The 25,294-nt window shown below is 34.6% G+C and overlaps 1 protein-coding gene across 5 annotated transcripts in view; it reads right to left on the reverse strand.

Moving 5' to 3' along the window:
• Positions 1-25,294, reverse strand: part of CSRNP3 (cysteine and serine rich nuclear protein 3) — a 232,675-nt gene that overhangs the window by 95,684 nt on the left and 111,697 nt on the right. The window contains exons 1-2 of one of the 5 annotated variants that reach the window (XM_066279591.1): positions 12,430-12,463; positions 10,581-10,629 (exon numbers count right to left, since the gene is read on the reverse strand). The exons of 2 other annotated variants lie outside the window; for them this stretch is intronic. The gene's annotated coding sequence lies outside the window, so the exon portion shown is untranslated. Of the gene's footprint in view, positions 1-10,580; positions 10,694-12,429; positions 12,464-25,294 lie in introns of those variants that run through there. 2 more of the 5 variants (XM_066279592.1, XM_066279590.1) reach the window with 2 other exon arrangements.

Genomic DNA, 25,294 nt, shown 5'->3' on the forward strand with positions numbered 1-25,294 from the left:
TTTTCAAGAAAATTACCATAGAAAAAATATTTTAAGAGTAGCAAATTATCTGATTTGCTGAAAGAACCACTTTAGTGTTGCAGGACTTAGCAAATAAAACTATAGGGTACCTAGTTAAAGTTAAATTTTAGATGAAAAATACTGTTTGGGATATATTTTTACTTATGTGTTGTTGTTTTTTTTGTCTCAAATTCAATTTTAACCAGGCATCCTACATTTGTTGAGAAAATAGAAGGAATATGAAATCAACAAACAATAAAATTCTATATAAGAAATGCTACCTACCAATATTTATGTCCTTAACCATATCAGATAAAACACAGTAAATGAAACATATAAGATCATTAGGGTAACTCATGAATTTTTCAAACAATTGAAAAAGGTGACAGATGGCTGGTGGTGAACAGGTGGAGGGTGGGCCTGTCCCCGATGCAGGAAATATATATATTTAAAAGAAGGTAATTATGGCATGAAAAGAATTTCCTAATACGGTAATGGGATGTCTTTTTAGTGAGATGCTGTCTCTTTCCTGACTTGATGAAAAGATGGTGGTGAGCTATGAGTTCCTGGGTCATATGAACTGGTAGGTCCTCATTCCACAGAGGCTGCTTAACCAGAAGCATGATGAGCTACTCTCTCAGGAACAAAGGGAGGCACTTTGTTCACTTTTATCTGAGAGCGTTGCTTCCTTGCTAGTTTGGTAGTTAATCAGAGTGACAGTGACTTTTGGCTGCAGAGGTCATTAACAAAGACCCTTGCACCTGGTGAGGCCACACACGTCAAGCTGGCATGTTCAACAGCCCGCATTACAACATGATATGGGGGATAATTCTTCATGATTTGTCAAAGAACAAAAAAATTTTTGTGGGTTCTCATCAAGTTCTTCCAGCAAGCACAAAAACTAGGAAATTATGACAAAGTTCTATTCCAATGACTTTGATAAGGTAAGGCTGCTTGCTTCAATCAGCACTTGACTGGGGCATCACCAAATTCAAATGATGAGACGGAAGGCATTGCCAACAGGTTAATGATCATACTTGTGTGTGGCTCATCTATGGTAGCAGGTGGGAAAAGCTTAGCTGACAAAAGCAAGATTATTCACAATATCAAACATCATCAACCAGACTGTCTACTGGGCTAGGTAAAGAATGAAGAGGACAGTTGTTAACTTGATGGTGCACAGGTTTAATCCAATATTTAAGAAAAAAGAGCTCAGCTAAAAAACTATGTGTTATTTATTTATTTATTTTGGTGTGATAGCTTTCATTATCCAGATGTGTTCCTAACTATGAGGATATAATTTTACCTAAGGTAGTTTATATTAAATGCTTTCATCCTTAATTTTTAAAGCATGATTTTGAGTAATTTGTGATGTTCTGCCCTAATATTGACACTACTACTGCCATTAACACTATTACCAAATACTGACTATAAGCTATAGACTCTGTTAAATAAGATAATCATTATTTTTTTTAAAAATTGGCATCAGATTTTAAGATCTTGAACACTTAGGACCCCACACATTCTCAGAATGCTTATGCATTTCTCTAAACAAAAGAACGATACCTTTTTTTTTTTTTTTTTTTTTTTACAATACTAGGATCATTTCTGCCTTAACCCATTTGGCAAGAAATAAATCTATCTGCCGCAAAGAGAAGAGGGAGTTGGCAATGAGTCCACACAGTGAAATCCCGCAAGGCGTTTCCACGGGGCACCGCTGATGTGGAAAATGCTGCTGACTGCTTGCCAATGCGAGAGGCAAAGCACAAGTTGGCCAAATACACCTCTCTTGTCCAGGTGTCTGCTTGAGCCAAGAACCCCAGGAGCACTCTGCCTAATGAATATTTTTTGTTAGAGAAATAATTGGAGGATTCCCCAATTATGTATGTATTCCTTGTGCCAGAGTTGCCTGTGACTTTGAGTTAAAGACCTGAGCTACTTAATGTATTTTGCACCTTGATGACTTGTAGTTGGATAATTTGATGAAAGAAATGCATACTTTCATCAGAAAACAAGTGCAGAGAAGCACAAATGCATGCCATCTATCCATCCATGAACTCCCAGTTCAAAGCCTCTGTTCTGGTGGGTTATGTACAATTGGCCCAGCTTGGGTGGATATCCAGAACTTGGAGAAATGATTTGTTGTGAACAAGTTAATTCAAAGTACCAAAGGAGTTTGGGTGTCTGTCCCTCCCTGGTCCCTTCGCTACCAAGGTTATCCGCTTCCCAGGGAGGACTTCCTTCCGTTCTCTCAGTTGCTTATGCCATGTGGGCAAAAGGCCTACTGCATCCCTGGGGACATCACCGACCACTCTAAGGGTTTCTTTCTTTAGTGCTCTGTGTCTGCTAAAACTGGCCTTTCTGTAACTTCATCTATACCTGACTAGAATGGCTCTAGGTTGAGTACATCTTCCTCAAAACAGTGCCTTGTCCTTCCTAAACCTCAGGTAGATTTCTTCATTCCATTTATAACAATACCAGTCAGCCTCTAGTGAGCAACTACTAGGGCCAGTTACTTTGTATCTATTCTCTGTAATCTTTTCCCAAACTTTAACAAAGGAAACTAAGGTTTCAGAAATCAAAATCATCTGCACAAGAGGACTGACCCAAACTTTCTCCAAGAAATATTCCTTTACCAGCACCACATCGGATTAAGTGACCCTCTGCATTCATAGCACCTGCTTGATGTGTTTAGCTATACTTCTTACACTGTATTGTAATTGTTAATTTACAGGACATTTTCTCACCCTTGACTATTAGGTTCTTCCTGGACTGAATATGTACTCCAGCACCTGCTCAGTAAATGAATGGTCCTCAATTTGGAGTCTTATCCTGCATCAGTTCCTAACAAGTAGCATAATTTTAAGAGGATTACCTCTCTCTTCTTCCACTTCTCAATTTCTACTGCTCTCAAAATAAGAGGCAACATATAACCAGTGAGAATAGGCTCTGATGCAATGCAGTTCCCACCCCCTGGGAGTAAACGATAAACACTGTGGCCGCCTGCTGCCTCTGATGCCCACCCTCCCGTCTTCTGTATACAAACGGCAATGGCTAAGGTAATTCATGCCCTGCTGATACAGGGACGATGGCCACTCAACTTACTAGTACTAAAGGGGTTCTTTATGACTCTTCTCTGGCTGGAGAGACCCCAAGAATTTTTCTGTTCCCTGTTATTGAGATTAATATCCATTAACATGGCCAGAATTGCGTTTTTAATGCTTCTTAACAGTAAACATTGACCACAACTTGGTAATTGGCCACATGGTATAATAAAATTTTAACAGACAGGGACCTCAAAGTTCTTTCAAAAAGTTAACTTTCAGGATACTCTTTTAGTTAGCAAGAGCAGAAAAAAAAATCAACTAAGACTGTAATAAGGCTTTTAAAACTGTTGAAAATTGATCAAGTGCCCACTGCAAGCCTATTTTTTTTTCTCTAACAAGAATAGCAATGAAAAATTTATGTTATATGCTTGCTATTAAGACTAAAAACCAGTACTTAGCCTAATTCCTTTGACAACTGGCAAGACTTAGCACATTAAGGGAGAAAGATCACACAGACGTGAAGAATTTGGAATTATTACTGCAGCACTGGAGGGTAATATTTTTTTCTCCTTAGCACTTAAGAAGTTTCTCTTCAGTCTTTCAGAAAGTTTCTGATTGAATAATAAAGTAGAACAGCCAGGATAGATTGAAAGATATTTAAGAGATATGATATCCTTTTCCTTCAGAAGAATCATTAAAATAGTCTGAAAGGAAAGAGACTTTTAAAATCACTTGCCTCATAAAGTATTCTAAAGTGGACATAAAAATAAAATGTGGCCAAACTTTAGGACCATTCCCATCCAAGCACTGGGATCCTGCCAAAAATACAGTGCTGAAAATAAGGGAAGTTTTCGAGTTAGAATAAGTAGAAAAAGTACTTTGGACATCTTTTAAAATAAATCACCACCTTAAGCAAGATACAGATTTTTACTACCTAAGGCAGAGAACAATACGCATTCAACCTGCAGCTCACACTGCACTAAGCAGCAATTAGTAAATATAATATAGAGTGTAAGATTAAATACCTACATTTTCAAATCTCAGTGAAGGTTCTACCTGCACAAATTAAAACAGGTTTACAACAGAAATGTCACACCAAACTCAAACAATCTTTTTTTTTTTTAAAACGAAATAACTGTTTTATTTGCAATATAACCCCTTCAAGCTTATTCTATTAATTAAATATTGTTTCGATTGATTGTGATACAGTTTGGATATTTATATGGTATGTAATTATATTTTTATTAAAATAAATTTTTATTAAAATGATATTGTATATTAAAATTTTTTCACTCACATTTATTCATAAACAAATTACATAATAAAATTTTGTTTACTTAATCAAACAATCTTTTAAAAGTCAAAATCCCACTATTTAGGGAGGTTTCTCCATCCAAATTGTTTCACAAAAGCAGAGTCATGACATTTCTTCTCACCAACTTATCTGACACTTGTTATCGATGTAAATTGATCTAAAAGCACTTCTAACTATGCTACTAATTAAAATAATTTTTTTATTTATTTATTTACAGAGACAGAGAGAGAGTCAGAGAGGGGGATAGACAGGGACAGAGAGATGAGAAGCATCAATCATTAGTTTTTCATTGCGCATTGCAACACCTTAGTTGTGTATTGATTGCTTTCTCATATGTGCCTTGACCACGGGCTTCAGAAGACAGAGTAACCCCTTGCTCAAGCCAGCGACCTTGGATCAAAGCTGGTGAGCTTTTGCTCAAACCAGATGAGCCTGCAATCAAGCTGGCGACCTCGGGGTCTCGAACCTGGGTCCTCGACATCCCAGTCCGACGCTCTGTCCGCTGAGCCACTGCCTGGTCAGGCAAAAAATAATTTTTAAGTAAAAAATGTAGATACATTTTCTAAATTGCTTTCGAAAAACCTTCTGGCCAAATTTATTAATGCAATATTTCTAAACATTGTTCTGATCCAGAAGAAGTACAAAATAGCAATAAATCTGTGACACAGAGATTGTTTCATGATTTAGAAAAATTAGCACCTTTGTCATTAGGTAGAATTATACTCATTATACTCCATAACATCATTGGCTCAGCAAACATTTCTTCGGACAGGCTCCCTCTATAATTGAAAAATCCACAGTCTATGGATGAGACATAAACTCTAGATAGAGTAGAAATGAATGACTAATGCCTTTATTATACAAAGTCAACAGGGAAATAGAAAAATACTAGAACGAAGTTGCAAAGAAAATTTAAAAGCAATAAAGGATATAAACTAAGAGAGCTCAGAAAAGTACATTTTACCACATAAATGAGTATTTTGTAGCAATTGTTCTTCCATTTGGAAAAATTAAAGGCACCTATGAAGCCACATATCATCTGAACCTTGACGACTCCATGGTGACTGCTCTCTCCACGTACCCTATCTGAATAAAAGGTGTTGGCGGCTCAGCACTACCAACTTATGACAGCCAATAAACCCCTCCTGGGTTTCTATTTTGGGAAAATACATCTCTTTCTCATCCATTGAAATCTAAAAGGTTTCATCAAGATTCTCTAACTCTAGGCTTTAGCTGAACTTGCCTTCCCAATACCATGGAATCCAATTCCCCTGGCCTAAAAATTAGTAATATTAGCAATTGTTCATAATGCTCTTATTATGTGCGAAGCATACATTATGCCATTTCATTTTCATAAAAAATCTTTGATGTAGACACAATTATTTCCACTTTGCAGATGAAAAGAGGAGGGTTACAGACTTCAAGTACCATGTCCAAGGTCACATGTATTGTTCGGAGGCAGATCATATCTTGAAAGTGACACCAAGTTTGGAACTTGAACTTGAACCTAGGCTCCTAACCACTATTGTATTCAGCCGTTTGATACTTCATTATATAGCTTGCACTCACGCACTTAATATATAATAAAATTACTTATCAAGAAAACAATACACAATATTCCCTTGGTTTTTTAGTTATTCATAAATTGCCTTATATTTGCAAGGTTTTATTGCATTTAATGATATAACCCAGCTTTGTTAAAGTGGTTCTCAGGCCTTTTAAAATGCTATAGGACAAAATAAATCCAGAAGCTTTTTCCCAGTACAATACATTGATTGGACTAGTTCTCATTCTCACAGAGTATGTTTTGATGCAAAGTTCATGGAACCATATTCCTTCAGATCTTCAATGTTCTTCAGAATGAACGTGAACACCTATTAGTGGGTATGATATTAGCTACCTTAACTTAGCAAATAATTGAATTAGTAAATTTTCAAGGAAATAAAGATTGATAGCTTAATTGTTTTACTTCTTTTGCTCATGATTTGAAGGAAATTCAAAGTGTGTGCATGTACGCACATGTGTGTGTGCACACATGAGAACGCATGCGCGTGCACACACAAGCACGCATGCGCGCGCACACACACGACTAAATGCATTTCTAAATGAGTATGTGGATTCATAAGCTTGCATGAAGCTGAACATTTACCCAAGTAATATCTCTTCCTAGCTAGCATGGTGGTGAGAGGTGGTGAATCTCAAGGCCCCAGGACTTTTTTCTTATTAAGTGAGAGGCAGGGAGGCAGAGACAGACTCTCACATGTACCCAGACTGGGATCACCTGGCAAGTCCCCTACCAGGCTGCCCATTGGGCTGCTACTCAGCTGCTCAGCAACTGAGCTATTTTATTTTAGCACCTGAGCAGAGGCCATGGAGCCATCCTCAGCACCCAGGGCCAACTTTGTGCAAAGCATTTGAGCCATGATTGGAGGGGAGGGTGGGGGCCGGGGGCGTAGAAAAGGGTATGAGGGGGAGGGTTGGAGAAGCAGATGGTCACTTCTCCTGTGTGCCCTGACCACAAATCAAACCTAGGACGCCCCAGAATTTGCCAATGAAATAGACCACAACTTCTGAAATTGGCAAGAATAGGTATATAACACCAATGATTAGTCAGTTGCCACAAATAAAATTGTTCTGTAGGTTTTGTGTTGATATCGCTGTTAGCAATCCCTCATTTCCCTATTAGATAAAGTAATTTCAATTTCTATTGATGGTTTAATATGACAGATTCTCATTGTAGCAACAAGAATAACTTCTAATTTATGTGGAGTTCAAACATGATTTTTAAAATCCTTAATATAAGAAAAGCTAAGATAAATTATATCTTCCATCTTTCTATGCTCAATAGACTAGTTATATGTATGTGTCATAAGTTCAGTACACAGATGTATGGGGGGATGTTTATTTCTCTCCCTTTGCCCATCAAAGAGCAAGTGATTTAGAATTTAATGTTAAAGTGCATAAACTTGGTTTTTGAGTTGCTCTTAGATAAAAAGCAATTTTTAACTGTATTAAAAATAAAGATTAACATGAGAGTAAAATTATAAAAATAACATAAATATATAAAAGGATATAAAATTACATACAAAAACATATAATAGCATGACCACTTGGTGTTAGAGAACAGTTTTATCTTTTGCAATAAATCAATGTAATTGTGGGGATGATTCTTATGCCATGAAGAAAAGCCTAAACTCATTTCCACTTTGTTCAACAAAGCAGAATGATATGTACTATATTTTGCTTCCATGAAAACAATTAACATTTAAAAAAAACTGACCATTAAAGTTATAAATTTTACCTATTTGGAAAATTTGTTTATTTAGCATAACTTATTTTTCAACTGCTCTAGATAAGTATTATTATCATATTGCTATGTGTCTAATAATATGGAATAAAAAAATTTAAATAATTTTACAATTGTATTGTACTTAGACTTTTCAAAAAAATTGATATAATTCTGTAGAAGTTCCACACTAAATGATAAAAAGGCAATCAATGTTTTTGATAGTTTAAGAAATACCAAGTTAACATAAACTAATGTGATTTTGAATGCTCAATTATTTTGAGCTTTTTATTTCGATATAAGTAATTGTTATTCTTTCTATTTTATAGGCATCAGAAGTTCAGAAGACACATAAAATAATAATACAACTTAAAACTTGGACTTGCAATTTTGAGATGACAACAACTATTTGTAGAGGTTGTATTTTCTTCCATACTGTTAGACTGAGTACAACATGTTTGCTCTAAAATCTTTTCCAAGCTTTCAATATGGTCTCTAGTTTCAAGTGATGACAAAGACAGACTACTAATCATAATGCAGGAAATTAATTTTTGAAATGTCCTTAAAGATTCCTTTGAAGTCTGATATAACACCATTTCTTCAAATACACTAACAGCATATCCTTCAACGATTTGTTTTTACATTACTCTATCTTCTCTTTTCTTTCCAAATTTGATTTGAAGTACATTTACACAAATACATTTTTATATACCTTGAAATATCCAGACCATGAACTTAGTATTTACATGCTGTTGAGATTTGAATGGTAGTATGGCTCAAGCAAATGCAAAAAGAGACTTCAAAGTTTTGAGTGAATTTGTATAGAGACATAAATTATCTAGGATATTCAAAGGCATAAATTGGCTGCAGGACATACAAAACTCTCCCCTGGCTCATGGAACCACAGCAGTTCTTCTTATTTCACATTTGTCTAATATCATGTTTTCTCTAAGAATCCTCACAGGCTCTCCTTTGTTCGCACTATTTTTATTCCTATGTATAGAATGTGCTAATGGGTAGCGGTTATATTTACAAAGTTAATAGTATTTGACTGCCTAAATGAATTTTAAACTGGGTTCTTTCCTCCTTTCTGTGCTCTGCCTAGAACACACACAGAGGTTAGTATATACAAACTATAGGCATGAGCTAAATTAAAAGTAAAAAAAAATCTGTTTTTCCAAATTGTTGAAATAAATATGATTAACCATTAAAATAATTTATTTGACTGTTTGAAAAAAATATATATGTATGCATGCATAGATAATATATAAAATATAATATAATACATACATATATAATGCATACATATATATATTTCATAACAAATTATATATACACATATATATGACAAATGTTTACAAATGTTATTTGAAATAGAGGGCAGCATATTCCATTCAACATAAGAAAGAAACAATTTATTTGAAATATACCCCCTTTAGTGCAGTTGTTATTGAGTTTCGAGAAAGAGTTTAGAAAAAAATGGTCATTTTTTTGCATTTTTACAAAACACACAGCACATGAATTTCTTTTTCTATGTTAATCTCAGGATCCTGTATAAATATTATAATGTCCCCACAGAGTGATAATGAGTGAATGAATATCTTGCTTGAATGACTACAACAAAGTGATTTCATAAATATTTGAAATAATTGTCCTTCACCGTTTTATTGGTCAACCTCCAGTTTTAGTTCACCCTCCCCCCCAATCACTAGTTTTAAAATAAAAGGTATCATTGCCAAACTCCCAAGTCTTAATCATGATAATAAATTAACACTCTCTTTTCAGTTCAAAGAAAGTAATTCAATTTATCTAAACGTGCTAGTGCTTTGTATGTAAGATTCATAAAATTTATTTTAAAATGTCTTATGCAAATATAAAAGCATAAAGCAGTAATTTTATGACTAAACATTATTTAGCCTCATCTTCCCAGAATATTTTCATACACATACAACCTGTGATGTAGACAGATGTTGACTTGATACAAATTAAAATAAAATTATTTCCCATCAACACTGTTAATTGCTGAGTTGATATATTTAAAAATTTTAATGATATGAATAAACATAATTTGATCATGTTTTAAGTGTTTTTAAAATATGTTTTAAAAATATAAAAGCACTATGAAAAATGAAAGTACATACACATTTGTTTGGTACAGGTCAGATTCTACTATGATGTAATCACATTTTATAGAAGTGAGATATTTAGTGCACCGGAAAAAAAAAAAAAGACTTTTGTCCTGCCTGTGACATTTATAGGGATCACTTTACTATCCAGAGTTAACTAAAAGGAAATGTCATAGGAAGTTAAACAAATTGAATTCAAAATAATATAGTCTATAAAGTCCCAAAGAAAATTAATAACAATTAAGAAAATTATGCAGCACCAAAATAAGAAATTATTTCTCTGATAAGGTGTTTATCAATAAAATATAAAATGATGACTCTCAAAACTGCCACTCACTCTTAAATGAAATGAAAATATAACATAAAAACTGCCAAGATGTAGTATAGGATATGAACAAAAGAACTCCGTTATTTAATTTCAGATACCTCAGAAGAATCATAGATTAGGAACCCAGTTCTTATTTTAAATACATTTCTTAAACATGTAAAAATCCTCTAAAAGTTTTAAATTCTGATATTTATCTACATGTTTCAACCCAGGTATCTCTCTGCAATCAAAAACTTTCCCCGAAAATGTAATTATTTAAAACCCAAACCTATTATTTTCTAACATGAAATTATTCCATTTAAACAACCACCCATATTTCAAATCCAGAAAACATTAAGAATATTTAAAGAATAAACTGAAAGAAGCCTGAAAACGAGGAATACCCTGCTGATTTCCGCAGTGAATTAAAAGAGCCAATCCTCATCAAGTGTCTTCTACAGAAATAAAATCAGGCGCATCAGGAAATCTGTCACCGTACCTGTGTGCACTTTAAACGACTACGGCACACACGCTGTAAAATCTTCACTCTGAGAAATAAAGCACACTTCATTTAACTGCTGCAAAACACTGCCGCAGAGAAGCTAATGCATTGCATTTTTTTCAGGCAACTGATCCAGCTTTCCACCAGCCCTGTGACCTTTGAACTCCCTCTGCCCCCCCCCCCCCGCCCCTCTGCTTCTGCAGTCAAAGCCTCAGAGCTGATCTCATTTGCATAAGGCTCAGGCAGTCCTCAGCAGCTGAAACGGAATGCTGGGTAAGGAGTGTGAAGCTGCAGTTCTGCCAGAATACCTGAATCACTGGAGAGCTGGATTAGGCAGGCGATGCAGAGTGGGCACTGATTTCACTGGGCTGGCAGCATCACAGCCCCCCACGTCTATTAATGCATGTGTTTTTTTTTAACTGTTTTAGAGCCCTACTTTCCCTGCTCCCACCAGAAGAACCTGTCACATCGACTAGGATAACTAAGGAAACCTACATAGTCAAATACTTCATTCAAATACAATATGGAAAGCCAATTTAAATTTTTCATTAACTTTTCTTGTTTCTGAAAGATAGCTTATTTTTTCCTCATGGGATACACAGTATTGCTTGCATAATCAAAGGACATGGGGTGTTTCTTTTGTTGTGAATTAAACAGCATTTTACAGGTATAAATTTATTGTAGCCACTATACAACTACATAAAGTCATTATAATAATTCCATAAAATACTAGATGTACTCTAGTGTTTTAAAAACACTCATCTTAAATGGTGTCTAAAAATTAATTATAAAGATTTTAGATCTCAGGATGTCTTTAAAACAACACAGCAGTAAACATGTAGAGCAAAGTTAAACTATGTATTTAAATCTAGATTCATGTAGCAGTAATGCTTGTCTGTCATTGGCAAAGATGTTCAGTGTTGTGCTATATTTGCTAGAGTTATTTCTTCTCTTGTCTTTCTACACACAGAAATCTCTCTATTTTAAAAATAAACTTCTCTATTAATCATAAACCTAAGAAGTGGTTATTTTCTAGAGATAGAGGTCACGTGTGTACATATTTTTATAAATACACATGAAGGCACATATTCTTCTTTTCTAAATGGTAAGTAAATGAAAATATGCATCATCATATAATTAATTCATTTTTTAACAATTAAGCTAATTTGTTTTTTCTATTAGTGAGTGAATAGTATCTATGAAATACAAGGTTTTATGCAATAACACTTTCCATCTATTATAGAAAATGTAACATGAAAAATAAAAGGCGCACAAGAGTCATATAGATATCTAGTTCTATATTTAAATATAAAATGCATTGTTTTAATAGGTAGCACTACTAACATTTCAATATTCTTATTTAAAATATTTTTATTAAAATAATTAAATATTCCAAACCTTTCCTTGCAGTATATCAAAAGACATCAATAAATTCTGAATATTTCATCCAGTTTATAATACATGTTAACTATGACAACACAATGTTTTTAATATTGAAAAAATAAATTTGAAGCTTTTTATTAAGCTATTTATTAGTAGCCTTCTGCTTTATATTATTCCTGTATATATAGAATATTAGAAATTATGTGTGGAATTTTCCTTTTACCCATAAATTTTTAAATAAGACAAATAACTTTTTAGTTTGCTGTAATCATATAAACATTTCTGTCATATTTGACTATATCAACAATTTAATTACACTAGGTCAATTCAAGCGCATCCTTCATCTTACACATTGCAAATATTTTGCAAAGTTTTTGTTTAAGGCAAAACACACATCAGTCCATTCTAATTTAAATCCATTCAAACACAAGGAAGTGTTGGAGTAATTTATAAAATCACTGACCTGTTCAAATAGGTGTATTCTCAATCCTTGCAGTCTTTATTCATTAGAATCCAAAGTAAATTGATTATCATTTTATAATATGCTCCAGCATTACCAAAGGCACTGTTCTTCCTGGTTCAGCGGAATCTTCTTAAATTTGCCAGCCCTGTGTTTTATTGCTGGTACCGTATGCTTTATTGTTCAGCGACAAGAGCTTCACTCTGCACAAAGACTCATTACCTACTGCTAGCTGCACGGCCTCAGCCTCACTGAGGCTGCCTATATGTGATCACATGGGAGTTTTGTCTGAGAAAGCCAGGCATGCCACTGACTTCACTGTGTCTATGGATATTTTTATCAGCTGAGGTCTGCTAGGAGGAAGGAATAACAGACTATGAAGCTGCTCTAAGTCATTAATGCAGCACAACTTATGGAAATCCCTTCACAAGATTTTTTTATTATTATAGGAAACGTTTGAACCAGCATTCAAAAGAAGTTAACTAGATTTTATTTTATAAGAGGGCAAATAATAATTTAAGGAAGGGGAACTAGCAAAAAGCCGTTTTCTACCTTCTGCTTTCTGAAAGTACTTTTGTACAAATGTTATTAAAGAGCCTTGCTCCACTGAATGATTTGACAGCATGTTTTAACCTTTAGATAGCTGGTGTTTCTTTCCTTGGCAGAGGTTATTTTTCTAAAAGGATAAGGGGCCGTTACCCTCAAAATCTCCTCTATGAAAATCTCAATCACTAGTAGATACTATATATGAATCAAAATAGAGCTCTTCTAATTACTTTTGACAAAGTAGATGAGGGTGAATCTCTTCTATTGATGTATATAAATGAGGTAGATGATTAATTATCTTTTCAAAAGATGACACATTCTTAGAACAGCTGACTTAAAAGAACAATGAAGATTTCAATTTAAAGATCTAAAGAACATGTGGTTTATATTAATTCTTAAAACCTCAGTAACTTATTTTAGACAGCTTACCTCAATAAAGCGTATGGTTTACCTTATCTGATTTCAGTGTTAACAAGTAGTTTCAGAGCTGACTACTCCACATATACAGGAATTTTCTGCTGTACAGATATTGAATTAATATATAGACGCACACACACAAATATAGTCAAATTATCTTTCTAAAAATATTTTTTAAAACAAACACCTAAAATTATTTCTCAAAATTTGAAAATGGATTGTGGATTTCCAAATTAAAAAAAAAAACCCATTTAGCTTTGGAATCCAATTTTTTAAAAAAGCTATTTCTTATGTTTTTAATAATCTGTCTAAATTCAGTTGGTAATTAAAAGCTTGTTGCTTCTTAATCTCAGTGGAAAGCTTATGGTAAATAATGCAAAACACAACAAAGAACCCAGAAGGAAGAGTCAGAAGCAACCATAAGTGAAGATCAGAAAACAAATTTGCTGTATAGTTAAGATAAACAGTACATTTTAATAGTGGTCATAAATAATTCAGTAATTTTATAAATAGTAAATATATATACCTGCTTAAGTCTTCCATTAATGTATTATTTTTTGAAAATATTAATAACTTAGAAATTTTTGTGTCAATTGAAGTTTTTAAAAATAACTTCAAGCCACAATAGGCAAGTGTGGCTAAAAAGCCCAGTCTCTAAATACAATGATTTAACATCATGCTTTATGATATTTTTGTAAGGTTAGCATTGATTTATGTTTCATGTCTTAAGTAAATGCCTTTTGTTAGGTTTTTCTTAACACTGAAAAATATTTAGGTATGTTTTAAATGCCACAATTTTAATGTGTCTGTTCCCAAATGCTCATGTTCATTTTTTCTTCTGCATACAAGAGCCACGCTAAAGCTGAAAAACCTTGGGGCATTAAAAGAAAGAATAAAAAAGACCAGACTGTTTCTGACTTATTGTGCACCTCTGGGTTTTTAAAGATATGTGCATTCTAGCTAATACCTTTGATGATTCCATCATGTTAATGTACAAGAAAATAAACAAAAGGCAGCCATTTTTCTCTTACTGCATCACTTCAAAAACAGTGAAATAAAATGGTTGCCAAATGGAAGAAAAAAATCAGCACAAACTGAAGTTACTTCCAAATTCTTGGTAAAAGGAGGGGCTAGGGGTATAAAATTGAAAATAAAAGTCACATATATTTAAAGTGTATAAATGTATGTAAAGAAATAATTTATAATGAGAAAAGATTATAAATACAAGGATATAGATATAGCTAGCAATTAACACAAATTATCAGTAAAATAGGGAGTCTTCAATGAAAAGATTATAGGCTCTAAACTTAATGTATAAATACAAGAGCCTATTGAATTCATTAATGTTAACAAAGTTATTTAAAGGTGGACAATAGAATTAGAGATATTTAGAAACGGACAGAATGATCGTGAAATAGTAATAATCTTCCAGGGACTACTATTATCTTAAATGACATTGGTGAGTTATTCTAGCATCAGATGCCTTAGTTTTCAAGTCTGCAAAACAGGAACAGAAAAGTCTTTGGAAAGTATGTCATGGAAATATATAGCAATATTTTTATACTTCAGTTCCCTAAATTGACTTTAACCAAGAATTGTCAACTAATATTAGTAAAGTAAGAAGAAGTTATGTAAGTCTTAATGCATATTTAAAGTAAATTTTAAATGCATTATTCTAATAGCTGAGGTAAACTGATGCAATAGGTAGATAGGGCTTTTGAAAACAGAAAGTGTTATTTTTCTAATATGTGCAGAGAAAAATAGAAATAAATGTAGTAATTTAAAACAAATCTCATAAAATTGCTTCAGGATTAAAAAAATGACAAAATATACTCATTCTCTCAATCAAAATTCTGGCACTTTCTTGTCATGGACATGACAAAAGAATTGCAGCAGTTTCTGACTCTCAAAATACACAATGAACAATGATGCCTGTACTTTTATAAGAATTTCATCAGTCAAGAATTCTTTAAATTGGAAATTAACAGAGAAACACAAGATCACATCTTAAAAAAACAAATTTTACCCAAGATTAAAAGGATGTTTTTTTGATTTACTTTGTTATATTGAAAGCTGTGAATTGAACAAAGATATTTTGATTCTTACTATATTGACTTCTATTAGTTTAGTTTTTCTTTGATGACAAAAAGTCATAATAAAATCATTTTGTTTGCTCCCATTTTCTGCAAAATAGCTAAAGCTGTCAGAAGTAATTTAAAATGTTTGCTGCTCAGCTCATGCAGTAATTTGGGCATAGACATGCTAAATGGGTAATTCCTTGAACATGCTAGTGCATGAAGGAAGAGGGAGAAGCTCACTGATACTGTGACCTGTGCTTCCTGGAACTGTATTAATTGACATATGTCCCAGTACCTCCGATTGGATTTACCCTTGATCAGGCTGGATTTTCTCACTGCATCTCATTCTGTCCCACAATACATTCAGAGAAGTCAATAAGTTGGCTATGACAGCTTCTAAATCCAGGACTAATTTGATTCAATTCAATAAATATTTATTGAGATGTTACCATTTACCAAGCTCTGAGACAGTTGCTAGAGATATAAAAATGAAATATATACTGTTTCCAAGAATATAATAGTCTATCTAGCTAAAAAAAATATATATAATAGTCTATCTAGCTAAAAAATATAATAGTCTATCTAGCTAAAAAAAATGTTGAGCATGTTATAGGAGGGTGGTAAAGGAGGGCCATATTTTTTAAAGTTTAAATATTTTATTGAGTTAACAAGCATTTTATGTACAATCAGTACAATTTCTTTTTTTTTGAACATTGATTTCTAAAATTAGCAAATTATCATTATAATTAAAAATCATTTACATGTCAAAATGTCAAATATATATAGAAATAAAATGGCTGCTAATTTTATGCTATCCTTCCCATGAAGAGGTTGAGTCTAGTTTTCCTCACCTTTATTCAAATCTAGTCTTAATAATTTGCTTAACCAATAGGCACTACAGAAGTAATATTCTGGAAATTCTAAACCTAGGTTCTAAGAAACCCTGTAGCTTCTTCTTGAGCCTCTTACAACGCTCTTTCCAGGAGCCTTGAGCTGCCACATGAGTGAATTAACCACCCCAAGACCACCATGGTGAAACCACATATAGGCAATCAGATCAACAGTCTTTACTAGGCATAGTGTTGTAACCATTCCTGATGCCTAACACATAGGGAAAGCCATCTTGGATCCTCCAAACATACCCTCCCACCAAATGGACACCAGGAAGTAATCGTGGCTGTCACTATATGAAGAGGAATCCTTTGGCTGAGCATTTCTCAAATTCTTTTCTTATGTAATTTATAAGGCAATTAAATGGTTGCTGTTTTAAGACACTAATTGTTGTGGTAGTCACGAGCAATTGATAACTGGAAAATATTTACATGTGTATGACAGAGAAATTAAGAAACCTAAAGCACATGAAAGGACGGTGTAATATGCATAGTCAGTGAAATCACTAAATTTTATTTAATGAAATGGATGCATTTAAAGTGTGCATGAAAAGAAAATATAACTTAAGAGGGTGGAAAGGAGATGCAAAATAATGTAGGCAGTCTCCAAAGCAAAGGAGTATTATGATAACTGAGAAGTTTATATTGCAGGAATGGAGTCTCTGAATGAATAGAGATCGCAGAACTAGCTGGGAGAAAAGGGAATTCCGAGTTGCAAAATTATACTTTGAGAAAAGTTTAGAATCAAGGGCAATAGCTTTCTTTCCTAATGAGAAGAACTTGGAGGAAATTTGGGTGAGAAGAGATTTAGGCATGTGTTGGGAGGGTGAAAGAGAAAAAGAAAGTCTGGTCCTCCTAGAACTGCTCTGAAGCTTGAGATTTTGGGAACATATAAGACACTGGGAAGTCACCAAGGCATAAAAGAAGAGATATGGTCAAAATGAAGAAGGAGACGATGACAGTCGAGGAGAAACTAGACCAGGGAAACCCTAAGGCAGCAGCAGAAAGTCTGATGAAGAGGAGATGAGACAAAATATAAGGTCTGAACTATGGTAGTGACTGAGAAATGAGGAGAAAGGAATCTGTCATAAAGAAACAATTTAAATTTGGTTGGATAAACTGGTCTCTGATCTCATTTATAACCTTAAAAGTCAATGATTCTATGACTTTTCAATTATATATGACAAGTAGAAAGCATTAAACTAGTTTTATTAGACAGATTTAGTGAGTTCCCAGGTACTTTGATTTGTCTTGTCCTCGGCTTGTCAGCTTTCAAATATTGTGAAAAATTATTAATATCAGATATTGTTAATGTGTTTGGGAGGTTATGAAAGACTAACAAAACAGGACCTTCCTTAATTAAAGTATGTAGAGGAGAGTGTTTTTATTACTTTCTGTTATCTTATTTCTAAGCTAAGAAAAAAATGTAGAGGAAAGACAAATATGTTCTAGTTCTACAAAGATTGAAAACAGATACATTTGGGTAATGCAAATGAAGGCTTAAAACACCCCTCTTACCACCAGATACACCATTACCTATCAAAGCAAACAAGCCTATAGGAGTTTTATTCTTCTGACTTTTCATCCTATCTGGATATTAGACTACCCAAATAGCAGGTGTTAAGTGGCCAGTAAATGGCCACTAAGAATGATACAGGTTAAATGGTGGGACTAGTTTTATAATTGGTGCTACTATATACACAATATGTACATAAATCATCTTAACATGGCTGTAAAGAAGCCTTTATCCAAAGTGACCCAGAGAAGAAAGTATCCAGATTTTCCCTCCACCCCTCACTCTCTTTATCACCACAAAGGCATTAGAAAACAGCATTGTTCAAGATAAAGGAGTAAATGAAGCAAACCTCCTCACTGAGAACACAAAGGATACATTTATTTCTTAGAGATCATCCAAGTTGATTATGATTTTTTACACTGAATTATATATCTAGCCTGGGACAGAAAATATGGAGTCAAATAGCATATGCAAAAATCAAACATGAACTGAGCAGGCAATAATAATAATAATATTAATATTTATTATTATTATTATTTAATACAAACAGTGGCTTCTCCACATCAATGGAAAAGTTGCAACATAACTAAAAAGGCTATGAGATAGGTCCTGGCCGGTTGGCTCAGCAGTAGAGTGTCGGCCCAACGTGTGGAAGTTCCGGGTTCAATTCCCAGTCAGGGCACACAGGAGAAGCACCCATCTGTTTCTCCATGCTTCCCCCTTTCCTTCCTCTCTATCTCTCTGTTTCCCTCCCGCAGCCAAGGCTCCACTGGAGCAAAGTTGGCCCCGGGTGCTGAGAACAGCTTCATGGCCTCCACCTCAGGTGCTGGAATGGCTCCGGCAGCATTGGTGCAATGCACCAGATGGGCAGAGCATTGCCCACTGGTGGGCATGTCCAGTGGATCCTGGTCAGGAGCATGCGGGAGTCTGTCTGACTGCCTCCCTGCTTCTAACTTCAGAAAAATAAAAAAATTAAAAAAAAAAAAGAGGCTGTGAGATAGCTTTTGAGGTCATGGCACAGAAAAAAAGAGTTTTCTGTATTCTATTTTACCTGCATAAGTCTACAAATAGTTGGCTATAATAGATTGAATCTACTATAATGTGTTTAACAGAGACATATGAAAATAGTTTGTTAATAAATTAATTAACCCAATCATCCGTTTATTCATTTTACAGTCACCAAGTGCTCTATGTTCCGAACCTAGTTCAGTGCTCTTATTGTTAAAGAGATGAATAAGTCAGTCTGCAAGCTGAGTGCCTCTACATCATGAATTAGAGACAGATATAAGGAAATAGTTACAGCATATTGTAACTAAGTTTTATAAATGAAGAATATACAGGAACACAAAGACAAGAGTGAATAATGCTATATAAAAATAGAAAACAGTTATTAAGCACTTACTAGATTGAAGTGCTTTAGATGTATTAGTTCATATAACCATTGAAACAAGAGTATGAGGTAAGTTGCTTTTACCACCACCATTTCATAGATGAGACAACTGAGGGACACATTGATTAAGTGACTTGCCAATGTGACAGAATCAGTATCCAAACTTAGCTTTAATGCAGGGTGGCCCTACTGGGACTATATCAGGGGTAGTCAACCTTTTTATACCTACCACCCACTTTTGTATCTCTTTTAGTAGTAAAATTTTCTAACTGCCCACCAGTTCCACCATAATGGTGATTTATAAAGTAGGGAAATAACTATACTTTATAAAATTTATAAAGCAGAGTTACAGCAAGTTAAAGCATATAATAATAATTACTTACTAAGTACTTTATGTTGGATTTTTGCTAAGTTTGGCAGAATAAATCTTTATAAAACAACTTACTATAGTTAAATCTATTGTTTTATTTATACTTTGGTTGCTCCGCTACTGCCCACCCTGAAAGCTGGAACACTCACTAGTGGGTGGTAGGACCAGGTTGACTACCACTGACAGTGACAATTCAGGGGTCCCCAAACTTTTTACACAGGGGGCCAGTTCACTGTTCCTCAGACCATTGGAGGGCTGCCACATACAGTGCTTCTCTCACTGACCACCAATGAAAGAGGTGCCCCTTCTGGAAGTGTGGTGGGGGGCCAGATAAATGGCCTCAGGGGGCCGCATTCGGCCCGCGGGCCATAGTTTGGGGATGCCTGGAAGGCAGTCATGGTGGACTTCACAGAAGAAGTGACATGGGAAATAAATCTTAAGGGATGAGTAGGAGCTCTTTTTTGGAAAAGAAGTATTCTAGGCAGAAGGGCTGGAATATATGTAATTTCTGAGGCACAACTAATGTATGTAGGAAGGATACTAAAAATATCACTGTGAAAATGGTGAGGTTATTTGATCTTGATGAGATTGTGCATTTGTATGAGTCAATTTGTACTCATAGCAGGTTTTTAAGTGGTTTGATTACAACTGTGTTTTATTAGGTAACTCTGGAGAATAAATTCAAGGAAAGGTCTAGGAGACCAAATAAAATTGTTAAAATATCCCAGAAAAATTGTTACAAATCTCTGAATGAAGACAATGGCAGCTCTGGGGATGGAGAGGAAAGATATTGAGGAAATGAATCAACAGATACTTAGCCTCAGCATGCTAGGAAACCCTGAATCTAGGATTTTTAATTTGGGAGCTGGCATAGATGATACCATTAACCAAGGTTGGAAATACAAGAAGAAACTTAGGTATAGAGCCATTCAGTGTGAAACACTGAATGTGTACTATATGCACTAGGCAAGAGTATAAGATTCTAAAGATACAAAATGCCATCTTGGAGTCTGAATGCACAATGTTTGAAAGAGCTCATAAACAAAATCTGTTATGCAGATATACAATTCCTTTCATCAAAGCTAACTTTTAAGAATATAAAATTTTTCTCAGTGACTGTTTAGAGGTTAAGAAAGAACATGACTACCTTTTTCATAATAAAACTTCAAATCTGGAATACTATCAATTAAACTTAATTGTGGTGCTCATATAAAAAAATTATATAAAAGTGTTCTATGCAGATTAAAATCGTGATCCAGATCACAAAATTCACCACCATGCTTTATGTTAATCATACAACATGAAGACATACAAGAAATAAATTAGATTTTTCCTTTAGGCAAATGTTTTAATGAGCTTAATCCCGTGGCTTGATATTAATGCTAGTAACTGGCTTTTTTGAAATGAGGCAGGCATTTTCTTTCTTGTTCATATAGTCAGCTTCCTATTTAGTATTCATTATTCATGTCTATTTTTTATCAAAGAGCACTATTATATGAAACCATGATCCAAGCATGTTTGGCTCTATTTTTTTTTATCGATGGAGGGAAGGAAATTATACTGATTTAATTATACCCTTATTACACTGGTATGATGATTATGTATACATGTGACCATAGTACATATGTGTTCCTTCATAGAGAATGTTGGGCTATTTAATTCAGGTGGTCAGATTGCCATACCTGCTTCAGTTTAGAATATCAATATGCCATTGAGGAAAACCCATAGAGCTTATAAATAAACTAGTAAAAGATAGTTCTGTTTTTTTATTTGTTTTGTTTTGTTTTGTTTTTTTGTGACAGAGACAGAGGAAGAGAGAGAGACAGATAGGGACAAGCAGACAGGAAGGGAGAGAGATGAGAAGCATCAGTTTTTTGCTACGGTACCTTAGTTGTTCATTGATTGCTTTCTCATATGTGCCTAGATCGGGGGTCTATAGCAGACTGAGTAACCTCTTGCTCAAGCCAGCGACCTTAGGCTCAAGCTGGTGAGCCTTACTCAAACCACATAAGCCTGCGCTCAAGCTGGCAAACTCGGGGTTTCGAACCTGGGCCCTTCACATCCCAGTCCGACACTCTATCCACTGCGCCACTGCCTGATCAGGATAAAAACTAGTTTTGATCAGTCTGAATAAACTTTATCTACATATTCTAAGAATTTCTTAGTGAATAGCAAACTGTGTGGGATTAAGAATAGAGAGAAGTGTAAACACATTTTACCTGAATAAAATACCTGACCCTTAATAACTTTAGCTAACAATTATGAATACCACTGCAATTGCTACTCTTTGGAGACTATAGATTGCTTTTTTTTTTTTTTTTTTTTGACTATAGCATGCTTTAAATCTTTGCCTCTTTGCCCTGGCTGGTTGCCTCAGCTGTGGAGGGTGGGCCCGACATGTGGATGTTCCAGGTTCAATTCCCAGGTTCAAGTCAGGGCACACAGGAGAAGCACCCATCTGCTTCTCCATCCCTCCCCGTTCTCACTTCTCTCCCTCTCTCTCTTTTTCTCTCTCTTCTCTTCTCCTCTTGCAGTCATGGCTGATTGGAGCGAGTTGGCCATGGGCACTGAGGATGGCTCCATGGCCTCCGCCTGAGGCGCTAAAAAAATGGCTCCAGTTGCAAACAAGCAAGGACTCCAGATGGGCAGAGCATCGCCCCCTAGTGGGCTTGCCAGGTGGATCCTGGTTGGAGCACATGCGAGACTCTGTCTCTGTCTCCCCTCCTCTCACTAAGTTAAAAAAAATAATAATTTTTGCCTCTTTAATTACTAATAGTTATCTGTGGAATGAACAGTTATGATCACTGAGAGAAAAACTGGGTTTTATATGCTATTGTTTCCCAGCCAGTCACAGGTAGGTGGCTTTAACATTGTCTACATATGTTTGTTACATTGTATTTACATGATATTTCTTTAACCTAGGAAGCCAAATCTACATTACTTCATTTTCTCATTACTCTAATTTACTGTATTCTGTGGCTATTGTGGGATTAGGTAGCAGCAATAAATTTATGGTTAATGGACTACAAGAAGAATGAGGCTTTTAAATACAAAGCTATTTCAATAACTATACTTATAATAATTAAAACTTGAAACTATTTAAATATATAATATATATTTATCAATGTAGTAGACTACCAGACAGCCATTATAGTCAGAACCATTACAGGTATATAAAAACAATAAAAAGTGTCACAAAATAATAGTGAAAACTTTATCAGAAAGATAAACCAATATGATGACAACTAATATGTATAGAAGAAGATTGGAGAGGAACTAAAGGAATTACATGTAAATATAAAGCAATACACTGTGATCTCAATATTTTAAATACATAAACATAAAACAATTAGAATTATAGAATCAAAATTATAAAACAGTCATTTCTTAGACATTAAGGGACATGTGGAACATGTGTGTTCCTAATAAGTAATTTTGATTTTTGACTTTGGGTTTTCCTATATTTTACAAGTGTTCTGTTTCCTATTATTAATACGATATAAAATTCAATAATATTGGAATTGTTATTTTATAAAATTAATTATGCTAAAATTTAATAGGAAAGGCATTTTAAAATAAGAATATTATTCAAATAATTTTAACTGCTATAAAGCCTAAGCCCTTTTATTGCTCAATGCCAGGCTCCCTAAAGAAATGATTACTTTTGATTGATGAGTAGACTCCGTTTCAACATTTTCTTCAGGCAACCACACTATGATGTTTTTCTAAATTTGCTTCTGAGAGACTAAAAGGAGATTCACATATCAATTCTTATCCTTTCTCTAAGTGGTACTGGACTAAAAGAGGTGTTCAGAAGAGGCACGATAAGGTAGCAGTAAGCAACACTACTCTGCCCCAGCTGTTGAGTCCTAATTTATGATTAATTATTTTACTTGCCTGGAGGAGAAAAATTGTATTTTGACCAAAAAACAAACAAACTGGTAAGAACATTAAAAGAATGTAATACATGTTAAAACTTGGAGAAGATCCTGAGAATTAAAAAAAAAAAAATCTGTAGCCGAGCCTTATGTAGTCTCAGCTGAAATTTAACAGCAGAAAAAATTGGAAACCCTGAGGTAAAAGCATCTAATTTGGAAAATATTCATGTCTTTGTGCAAAGTCTTCCTTTGGCTTGGAGGCTGCCTGCCATGCAAACGCACGTCAACTCAACACTCGCTTTCTTGCTATCCCAGAAGGACTTGATGCTGAAGACTTCTGAACCTAAACACACTATCAGCGGGTTTTGTTTGAGTATTGGTAAAGAATCAAACATAACATAGTTGGAGAGCATTTCTCAGGCAACAATCTGAGGGGGCAACTTCAATATGGATTGACCATAAATAGGAGGGAATGGAATAGAAGGCCATTCTCCACCCATAGCATGGTATTAACTGCAAGATGGTTCTCTCATTTTTTATAAAACTCTCACCCTGTCGTGAAGCCTCAGCTAAAAAATGCCCTCCCTTTAAAACCTATCTTTCTATCCTTTATATGTGGGCACAAAAGGTCATTCCTTTCTCACCCTTCAATGTTTTCTGTTTATTACTCTACTATACATTATACGTCAAACCGTGAAGGTGTTTGAATTTCCTGAAAGGTACCAATAAGCTGGATCACAAACATAAGGGCTCTGCCTTATATTCATATTCTTGGAGGCTACCACTGGCCTTTCATATTACAGATGCTCAATATTGTTGAACAAGTTCTTAAGAATGTTTTTAGAATACAAACATCAAGTATACACAAGATTTGCCATAGCGGTTGATAATGCTGGTAACATGTAGATGTTATTCAGACAGAGTTACTATTTCACACTGGCTTCCAGTTTGTGTTTTTTGAGCATGTCTAAATAACAAACAGATGAAAAGCTCCAGACATCACACACACTTCCTCCACCAACCCCTCATAACTGGGTTATGGGGATTGGATCAGACAAGGCATCTTGAAATTTTTTTTCCATTCCACAGCTGGTAACACATTTTCAGCCTTGTTAACAATTCCCCTAACTTACAAAAAACAAACAAACAAAAAAACCTTCTTGGGCTTTTTTCTCAAGTACCAAATCATCATTGCTTGCCATTTGAAACAACACTTTTTCCTTTTTCCTCCTCTTGTAAACACAGAAAAGATGTGCATCAACTGTTTCACATTCAAGCTCGGTTCCTGTGATTTTGCATATACTCATTTATCTAACAGTCTGTTTGAAGTCACAGTCAGATTTCTTTTAGAGTTCAGACACTTGCACATCCAAGGGAGTTGTGTTCAGGCTTCACTAATAGGCCTTCACAAGCATCTTCACATTCTGGATCAACACATCTGCTTATACACAAGCCATTCGACAAATACTATTTCTGTCAACAGAAGCATTCTGTCAATTCATGGCATGTGTTAAATAAACTATATAAGATAGACTAAAATGTCCATGTCTTGACATTACACATAAAAGAGCTTTATTATTTATATTCATCAGCATTAATTTCACTGGATTTTAAGTAATTAGCATAAGAAATGCTTATTGAGACATTGATTGATAATGAGAAACTCCTCCCCCAAACCAATAAACCTACAACAGATGGACCAGAAAGAAAAAGGGTCTACAAAGTAGAAATTCTTTTCTAAGTTTTTGTCTACCACAGTTGTCTATTCTTCCCTCTTGAGGCA

The sequence above is a fragment of the Saccopteryx bilineata genome, chromosome 5 (assembly GCF_036850765.1).
Source record: "Saccopteryx bilineata isolate mSacBil1 chromosome 5, mSacBil1_pri_phased_curated, whole genome shotgun sequence".
Lineage (NCBI taxonomy): Eukaryota > Metazoa > Chordata > Mammalia > Chiroptera > Emballonuridae > Saccopteryx > Saccopteryx bilineata.